We start from the raw sequence: 10320 nt of genomic DNA, 5'->3' as shown, positions 1-10320 counted from the left end.
AGCAACATCAACAAAATTCCACTGTCTCTTGAGACAACTGATTCAAAACTAAAAAACCCAGTTTTTAAACCATTTCAAATCTCCAAAACAAGCCAAAAACTATTTAGATAAGGTATATCAGAATTTACTCAAGCCTTACATGACCAACTTAGTAGGATAGAACATTCTTGTACCTCTACACCCTTGGTAGCTAAGGATACCTTTGAAAAAAAAGTAACGACTTTAGACCATGTTTCTGAAGCTGAACAAGAACAGCAAAATATGTGCAAGCTCCAATGGCAGAAGGTTCAACCTTTAACCATGGTCACAACACCAGACCTAGGAATTGAGAATAGACCTAATGTCCTTTCTCAATCAAAATTCAATGCCAGTACTATTTATGAATGGAACATTGATGTCATGTTCGAATACAACATCCTAAGTCTCCTTCAACAAATGACAATGGCATCAAATGCCTACAAAACCCAAGCCAATACACCTGACAAAGCCATAGCTGAACTCCTAATAGCAGGATTCTCAGGCCAGCTCAAAGGATGGTGGGACTACCATCTTACACCACCTCAACACTTAGAAATATTAAATGCAATCCAAACCACAGAGGAAGGAATTCCCATCCTCGACGAAATAGAGAACCCAATACCTGATGCGGTTGCAACATTGATTCACACAATTAGCCTGCACTTCATAGGTGATCCATCTCACTTAAAGGATAAGAATGTTGAACTCCTTTCAAACCTTAGATGTAAAAAACTATCTGAATTTCAATATTACAAAAACACTTTCCTAACTAGGGTTATGCTTAGGGATGACTCAAACCAACCTTTTTGGAAGGAAAAATTCCTTGCAGGACTCCCAACCCTTTTAGGAGAAAAGGTTAGAAACAAAATTAAAGAAGTCTATGGAACAAACCAAATCCCTTATAATCATCTGACTTATGGGGAATTGGTAAGCTTCACACAAAAGGAAGGTTTAAAAATCTGCCAAGATTTAAAACTCCGAAAACATCTAAAATGGGAAATGAAAAGAACTAGACAAGAACTAGGATCTTTTTGTAAATAATTTGAAATACCCACGACAAATATTTCTAAAGACTGCAGAGGATCTTGTTCAAAACCTTTTAGAAAACCTCTTAGAAAATCTTTCTCTAGACCTGGCAAACATGATTTCTATAAAAAAAAAATCAAAACCCCAAAATACTTACAATCAAAGAAAACCTAATTTTTATAAGAAAAAGCCCTTGCAAAAGAAGTTCCAACCTCAAACTTCAAAACAAATAACTTGTTATAAGTGTGGCCAAACAGGACACATCTCAAGATATTGCACAAATAATTGATGAACAAAACTACATGAATTAAAAATTGATGAACAAATAATTCAAAAAATAGAGGCAATACTTTTAGAAACCTCTGAAGAAGAAACATTCACGGATTCTGAAAATAGGTTCATCAGAAAATGATAAACCTTTACAGTTTGATGAGCTAGGAACCTCCGACTTTCTTAGCGACTCAAAAGCTAGTACAAAATCAATTAATGTTTTAACAAAGGATCAAGTATCTAATTCTTGATATTATAAAACAAGTTGAAGATACAAAATTGAAGATAAAACAAGTTGAAGATACAAGTTGAAGATATTATAAAACAAGTTTAAGATACAAGTTGAAGTACTTAATAGGAAAATGGTTAAGTACTTTTGAATCAAAACAAGGTCAACCTTCCACATCCTCATCAAAATTGCTTCCTAAAACCACTTATGACTTAACAAATATCTTAGAAAAAAGAACAAAGTCACAAACCCCTGTCACAATTCAATCTCTGCAAGAAAAGATTAAAATTGTGAAACACGAGTTAAAAACTCTTAAACAAAAACAAGTAATTGATTCAAATATTCTTCAAAATCTTCTTTCCCAAGTACAAAATCAAACCTCTTCTGACCCAGAACAGGAAGGAGAAGAAGGAGAGAATGAAGAATATTTACACAAAATTGAATATTTAGAAGAAATCTTTGAAGATTTCTTGTTTGTTTTAAGAACAATAACAATAAGAAAATATTTAATCAAAATTAATTTAGTTTTTTCTGAAGATTTCAAATTTGAAACAATTGCACTTTTTGATACTGGAGCAGACTTAAATTGCCTGAAAAGTAGCATTGTACCAAACATATTTCTACAAAAATCAAATGAAAAACTTGTTGAAGCTAACAATTCTAACATGATTATAAAAAGTAAAACTGAAGCTTCCATTAAAAATGGTAACGTTTCAATCAAAACCCCTTTTGTTTTATTAGAAAATATTACTCATAGTGTCATTTTAGGGACTCCTTTCATTAACATGATAACTCCCTACTCAGTCAATTATGATAGTATTTTTTGCAAAACAAAAGAAGCCAAAATTGTTTTCCCATTTATTGAAAAACCAAGAACAAAAAATTTAAATCTTTAAAAGCTTGTCCTGTTTACAAAACTGAATTAAATTGTTTAATTCAATGAAAAGAAAAACATCTATATTTCCTAAAACAAAATGTTTCTTTTCTCAGAACTGAACAACAATTACTAAATAGTTTCATAAAACAAAAAAATTCAGAACTTCAAAAAAGAATTGAAAATGAAATTTGTTCAGACATGCCAAATGCCTTTTGGGATAGAAAACAACATATGGTAGATCTACCATACGAAAATGACTTTTCTTATAAACAAATCCCAACAAAAGCCATACATATTCAAATGAATTATGAACCAGAATCACATTGCAAAGCATAAATCGAAGACATAGAACAAAAGGGTCTTATAACAAAATCTAGATCGCCCTAGAGATGTGCAGCCTTATATGTGAGTAATAATTCTGAAATAGAAAGAGGTACACCCAGGTTATAATAAACTACAAACCTTTAAACAAAGCTTTAAAATGGATTTGTTACCCGTTTCCAAACAAAAAAGATCTTTTACAAAAACTACATTCCTCATCTATATTTTCAAAATTCGACATAAAATCAGGATTTTGGCAAATACAAACTGACCCTAAAGACCGATATAAAACAACGTTCACTGTCCCTTTTGGACAATATGAATGGAATGTGATGCCCTTTGGATTAAAAAATGCTCCTTCTGAATTTCAAAGAATTATGAATGAAATTTTTAATCTATTTTCAAAATTTTGCATTGTCTATATTGACGATGTTCTAATTTTTTTAGAAACCATTGAACAACATTTCAAACACCTTAGAACATTTCTAATGATCACTAAGCAAAATGGAATGGTTGTTTCAAAATCAAAAGTTTTACTTTTTCAAACAAAAATCCGCTTTCTAGGACATTATATCTCTCAGAGTACTATCACCCCTATTGAAAGGTCCTTAAATTTTGCGGATAAATTTCCCGACAAAATTCTTGACAAACACAATTACAAAGATTTTTTGGAAGTTTGAACTATGTACTAGAATTTTGTCCTAACATTAATAGGATAACAAAACCTCTCCATGATAGGTTAAAGAAAAAACTTGTCCCATGGTCAGAAGAGCATACCAAAATAGTTCAAATAATCAAAAAACAGGTTAAAGAAATACCTTGTTTGCATTTAGCTGACCCATCAGCCCAAAAAATTGTTGATACATATGCTTCAGACATAGGATATGGGGGTATCCTTAAACAAAAAACAAATAACAAAGAATGCATTGTACAATTTACATCTGCACACTAGAATGATTGCCAAAAGAATTACTCTACAATTAAAAAATAAATTCTTTCAATTGTTATGTGCATTACAAAATTTCAAAGCGATTTACTCAACCAAAAATTTTTACTTCGAATTTATTGTAAATCTGCAAAAGATGTTCAAAACATTGCATTAAAACAAATTTTTGCCAAATGGCAAGCAATCCTTAGTATTTTTTATTTTGAAATGGAATTTATTAAAAGAGATCAAAACTCAATCGTAGATTTTCTAACCAGAGAATTTCTCCAAAACAGGACTTGAGTGATGCCCAGAAAATCCAAAAGAATTGAGGTCCAAAAGGACCAACCACAAGAAAACCCAAAACCCATCTCATTCGCAATACCTATCAGGTCTTGGGCATAGGTTGTCGAAGAAGATGAAGCCCAAAACCAAATTCAAAATGGCTTGCTAGCCAACAAATAGCTGGACCTGATAATTTTCAAGAGATTAAAGACTCAATTGCAGAAAACATTCAACTCCAAAAAATTGCAAACCTCCACGAACTCCAAAAAGAGATTGAATCTCTCCAAATAGAACTGCCATCTTTTCCGGGATAAGAAAGGGGAGAATCTTCAAAAACCCCTTCTCAAAAACTGATTTCAAAACCTTTACAAGAGGAACCATCCTGTAAAATAATTTCAAAACTCTCCCAAGGAGAAACTTCAAAAATTATTTTAAAACCAAATGATTCTTAGATTACTTTGTTTAAACCAAAATCTGAGTATTTTGTCAAAACAGAATATCAAAACATTTAGACAATCGATGATCACTTTTATAATAAAAATCCTCAATTAGTCATCTCAAAGATCTTTCTAGAAGGCTGGTTTTTCAAACCATGGGATTTGTCAAAACCCCAACCTTACTATAAATCTATTCTTAAACGTACATGATCTGTAACAATTCAAGACAATCCAAAAGATGGCCCAGTAGCCTATTCAACTGCCAAAATCCACAAAATAATCCCACCTTCAGAATGGGGATCAAACCTTTACACACCAAAACAGTTCCTAATTGATTTCAAAACCACAATAAACCATTGTAGGACTTTCAATTACTGGGACTATCAACAAGCCTGGTACAATGTTTTCGTCATTCAAAACCAGAAATTTAGCCATACATGGTTATTTTTCTTTAACCTTACCATGGAACCTTCCAAAATCCCTCAATGGTTTGCTCATTTGTGGAAATTCTTTGACTCCATTCTAGATATCTTGAAAACGGAAGTCCAAGAAAGCTTCCAACTATATAAAAACCATTACAAACCAACAGACAGAGAACGCATTTTCCCCCCTTTAATGCTATTCTCTACAAAATTCTTTCTACCATGGGTATTAGCCTGGTATTTTGAAATTAGTCTGGTATTTTGATATTTCAACTGTATTAGTTATTTGCAGCACCCTAAAAATAATATTATAAAATAAAGATCAATAACAAAAAATAGAGGAGAAAAATAACTAAAATCCTCTAAAATAAAATACCCTATTTATTTATATTGATAAAATGAGGTTATTTTTTAAATAGCAAGAGATTGAATCATTATAGTAAGACTTTTGTATTTGTAACTATTAGTGTTTATATTGTTTGTTAATATGCCGGATACAATCAAATATATTGTAAACTTAAAATTGGAGAGTTGAGATCGAATAACATATTTTAAAACAAAATTAAAAATGCAAAAAAACCATCTCGATAAATTGACTTTTCAACTGTATTAGTTATTTGCAGTACCATAAGCATATTATTATAAAATGAAAATTAATAACAAAAAGTAGAGGAGAAAAAGAATTAAAATCCTCTAAAATAGAATAACCTATTTATTTATATTGATAAAATGAGGTTATTGTTTAAATAACAAGAGATTGAATCATTATAGTAACACTTTTGTAAATACAACTAGTTAATTTGTATTCTTTTCTTTTCAACATATGTTATCACACCATCATTAACATATAAAATAAAAAAAAATTAGTAATATAGTTAATTTAAATTGTGAAAATGAAAATTTGTAATAATATATTGCTTTTGATTGAAAAATATATGATTTCTTAACTAATCATACACAATCACTTTCAAAAATAACTTCGACATTATCATTTTTGTGTAGCAAAGATAAATCAATCATCATGTTTTCCATCAAGATCTTTATATAATGATGTTCCATAAATTTGTAATGACTTTTAGAGTTTCTTTTTTAGAAATATAATATTTTTTTGGTAGTGCAACTTAAATGATACTTTATTTGCATTTTTAGACAATGAATTACAAGAGTTTTAAGAAGAAGTTTTTGGGTCCAAAATTCAATAGAACTAATATTTTTTTGGATAACATGATAAAACTAATATAACCATTAATTTATTAACATTTATTGATACAAAATATATTTCAACTATTAATAATGATACTGAATATATCATTATGAATTTGTGAAGGAAGATTAAATCATTCACAATCACTTGGAATTAAGGTATAGCTTGATTAGTGAGGAACCTCGTAGAGTTTTAAAAAGAAGGTTTTGGGTCTAAAATCTAATAAAACTATTTTTTTGTGACATGATAAAACTAATATAACCACTAATTTGTTTTAGCTATAAATAGTGATATTGAATATATCATTATAAATTTGTGAAGGAAGATTAAAATGAAAACAATAGATTTAAGGATAACCAAATTTTCATATTATTGATATATATTTATTTGTGGAACTTGAAACACTATGTTTAAGAAATTTTCAATTATTTATCAAATAAATTTATAAAAAAGTATTTACTAACTATTATAATAATCAAAATTGCAATATTTTGTATATTTTATCACGGTTGTGTGAGATGCTAGATGAAATTGGACTATCTATATTTAATCGATTAAACATGAAAGGGGTTATGTTTGAAGATCTTATCAAATTTGTAAATGAAAATAGATTTATTTATTTATTTGAGGATATAAGCTACAACTTTTTTTGAATGACAGAAGCTACAAACTAATATAAAGAATACCAAAGGTGCGATGAAAATCTAATAGAACGAAAAAGAAATGTCAAAACGTGTGTGTGTGTGCGCGCGTGCGCTAAAACATTTAGGACGAGATAATTAATAGAAAATACTTTATACCAACAAATATGCATGGATTGTAGTGTGAAGATGGAAGGTTTACATGAAGAACTTTTGTGAAATTGAGAAATTAAAGATGTAAGATGAATTGTAGAAGCTTATCAAGGTGCTACATAAGAATATAAACGATGTAGCGCAAATACTATGATGAGGCACACAAGGATGTAAGTTGTTATTCAAGGCAAAAGTTTATTTTTGTGAACTCTTTAACCAATATGCTTATGACACCTCTTAGCAAGACAAACAAATTTGACTAAATTATTTTTTTTTTGTCTCTTAACTTATTTTCTAATTTCACTTTGGTCTCTCAATTCTTTTTTATTCTGTATTGATCGCTTAACTATAATTCCCTTAGTGAGATTGGTTCTTTCTGTCAGTCCATATTTAAACTTTTCTCGTACATTTGAGTCCACCACATTGATCTCATATCAATGTCATCACAACACAGACTAATTTTCCTATGAAATTTAAATATTTCATTAAAAAATTTGTCCAAAATTAGTAAATGCACAATTACTCATAAATTCATCTTTTATATGATTAAATATTGTCGGCAAATTTGTTTATGTGAAAATTTCATTGATGTGAAATTAACGTGGATAAATCACATATTTAATTATAGTGTCACATTAAAATGTCTAACAACAAAAAAATTACAAATAAACTATTTTAATCGATATTTTATAACGCCATTGATGTATTTGCCAATTCACAAAATTCAATGACTAATTTGATCAACGCTTATCATTTTAGGGACCAATTTTCATATTCACTCTGATATTTTGATAAGATCTTAGTATTTCATTACAATAATTCGAGAAAATTGTCAAATTTGCGTAATATAACTTAAAGACCAATGATGCAAACTGAATGTCACTTAAATGACAAAATAAAATAAAAAACTTGAAAGACTAAAGATATTATAAAATTGTGTTTTGGTACATACCTAATTGTTCCTAGCTACCACCTTGACATTATTTTGTCACCGTTATTCTTAGGACTTCTTGCACCAGTTATCCACTGTTGCGCATATTACACTGCTGTCCAACACTCGTCCCCTATTTAAGATAAATTGTCCCATATTTAGGACCATAGATCCGTTATCAAAAAGTCGCGATAACATTGATAATGGATGCCTGAAAGTTAAGACAATATTTCCTCGCTCATCCGATTACGATACAATGCTGAAAGAATCAATACGAAATATACACACTCGTTTTGAAAACTTCATGATATGTTGATTTTGTGCATTTGAGTCAAATATCACCAACCCTAAAAAAATTGAGATTTGACAATTTTCTCGTTTGTTGTTTTGAAATCTAGAGCTTTGAAGGCATAATGTTATAACATGAAAAATATAGAGAAAGAGAATAATAGAATATGTACTTATTCTTTACTTTATAATTAATTTTTTTTCTTGCATAATAAAAAATGTGTTTTTTATTTATTTATTTAATTTTAGTAAATTAAATTTATTTCAGTTTTAAATTATGTTTATTAATTTCAATAAAAAAAATTAATTTTAAAGGACGCATGGAATTCAAGTAAACATAAAATAATAAAATAATCCACTTCAATTTATTTGGTATGAAAATTCGCATGTACGTAGTTAAATCAAATATTAGGGAATTTAAGATTTTGAATTCTCTCAATTTAAACATCCCTTAATCTCTCTTAAAAAAAGTATATATCATATATATAATGCATTTATTTTATATATTATTGAGCTACATCAAAATTAAAGTTGTATGCATTTTATTAATCTTCATAAATATTAATAATATAACAAATGATTTTAAATTTGTATAATATTTTGCATGCATGATCTAAATAATATAAATTTTAAATAAAATAAAAAAATTTAAAAGAAATATAAGTGATCAAAAGAAATTGAAGGAAATTTAGATGGAGGGAATCAAATTATCCAAATTCAAAATAATAAGATTTAATTGCCGTTTTGGTATTCCTATTATTATCAATTCACAAAATTGGTCTCCATATTTTAAAAGTTGACAATTTTGTCCCGTCTCTCATATATATGAACTAAAAAATCACGATTTAATATATTTTTAATGTAGTGACATACATTTCTATCATATAGAACTATCTAGATGCATCAATTAATTATATCTCATTAATTAAATTAAAAATATAAACAAATTCAAAAGTTGAAATCTATAATTTTTACTTTTGTTTTATATTTTATTGGTGTTACTCATGAGATAAAAAGTGTCAATTTTTAATATAAAAATATCATAATTCAATAAAATTAAGGGACTAAAACTAGCTAAATAATAATTAAAAACAAAAAATTTAAAAGTAAAATAAGGTTACCTTGCAGCAGCGACAGTAAAGTCCACACAATTCAGTTTCAGCAACAACAATGTTGTCTCTCTCAGTTTCAAAGTTATTAACCCTAACAAGGTATGCTTTCTCTCTTTCTTCCATTCCCAATTTTCTTCCAATTTCTTCTTCAAACACTTTCCTTCTTTCATTCTCTTCTCATTCTCTTTTCAATTCCAATGAATTTGATGTTAATCATGCCGTTTCCTCATTCCATCGCATGCTCTCTATGAATCCTAACCCATCCATTGTTGAATTCAACAGAATTTTAACTTCTTTTGTTAAGATGAAGCATTATCCCACTGCTATTTCTCTTTCTCACCTATTGGAATTCAATGGAATTATGCCTGATATTTTTACTTTTAATATCTTGATTAATTGTTACTGCCACTTAGGTCAAATGAATTTTTCATTTTCTATATTGGGAAAGATTCTCAAGATGGGATTTCACGGAGATATCATAACCTTGAATACTCTTATGAAAGGTCTATGTCTTAACGGTAAAGTCCACGAAGCTCTTCACTTCCATGACGAATCAAGTTAGTTATGGGACCTTGATAAATGGATTGTGTAAAATGGGGGAAACAAGACCCGCCCTGCAATGGCTGAGACGAATTAACCAGAAATCAACCAATGCTGATGTGGTAATGTATAGCACTATCATTGATAGTTTGTGTAAAGATAAATCTATAAACGATGCCTACGAGTTGTAAGTTGAGATGATTGCAAAGAGAATTTCTCCTAATGTTATCACTTTCAATAATCTAATATACGGATTTTGTATTGTTGGTCAATTGAAAGAAGCATTTGGTTTGTTCCGTGAAATGGTATTGAAAAACGTCAACCCGGATGTTTATACTTTTAATATATTGGTTGATGCCTTATCCAAAGAAAGTAAGGTCAAAAAAGCTATGAATGTGTTGGCTATGATGATAAAAGATGGTGTAAAACCAGATGTTGTAACTTACGGTGCTTTGATGGATGGGTATTGCTTAGTTAATCAAGTCAATAGGGCCATAAAAATATTCAACACTATGGTGCACAAGGGAGTGGTGCCAGATGTTTGGTGCTACAGTATCATTATTAATGGATTGTGCAAGAATAAAATGGTGGACGAAGCCATGAACTTGTTTAAAGAAATGCATAACAAGATGATTGTTCCT

The 10320-nt window shown here is 29.2% G+C and overlaps 1 long non-coding RNA gene across 2 annotated transcripts in view; it reads left to right on the top strand.

The window, feature by feature from the left end:
* The first annotated feature begins 9148 nt into the window (after positions 1–9148).
* The window catches only part of LOC101514875 (uncharacterized), a 4445-nt gene continuing 3273 nt past the window's right edge, over positions 9149–10320 (top strand). For both annotated transcript variants that reach the window (XR_012161557.1, XR_012161554.1), the window contains exon 1: positions 9149–9238. This is a non-coding gene — a long non-coding RNA (uncharacterized lncRNA). The remainder of the gene's footprint in view (positions 9239–10320) is intronic.

The sequence above is a fragment of the Cicer arietinum genome, chromosome 8, assembly GCF_000331145.2.
Source record: "Cicer arietinum cultivar CDC Frontier isolate Library 1 chromosome 8, Cicar.CDCFrontier_v2.0, whole genome shotgun sequence".
Taxonomy (NCBI): Eukaryota; Viridiplantae; Streptophyta; class Magnoliopsida; order Fabales; family Fabaceae; genus Cicer; species Cicer arietinum.
The sequence above is the reverse complement of the archived record's forward strand: the minus strand, read 5'-3'. Positions and strand labels throughout refer to the sequence as shown.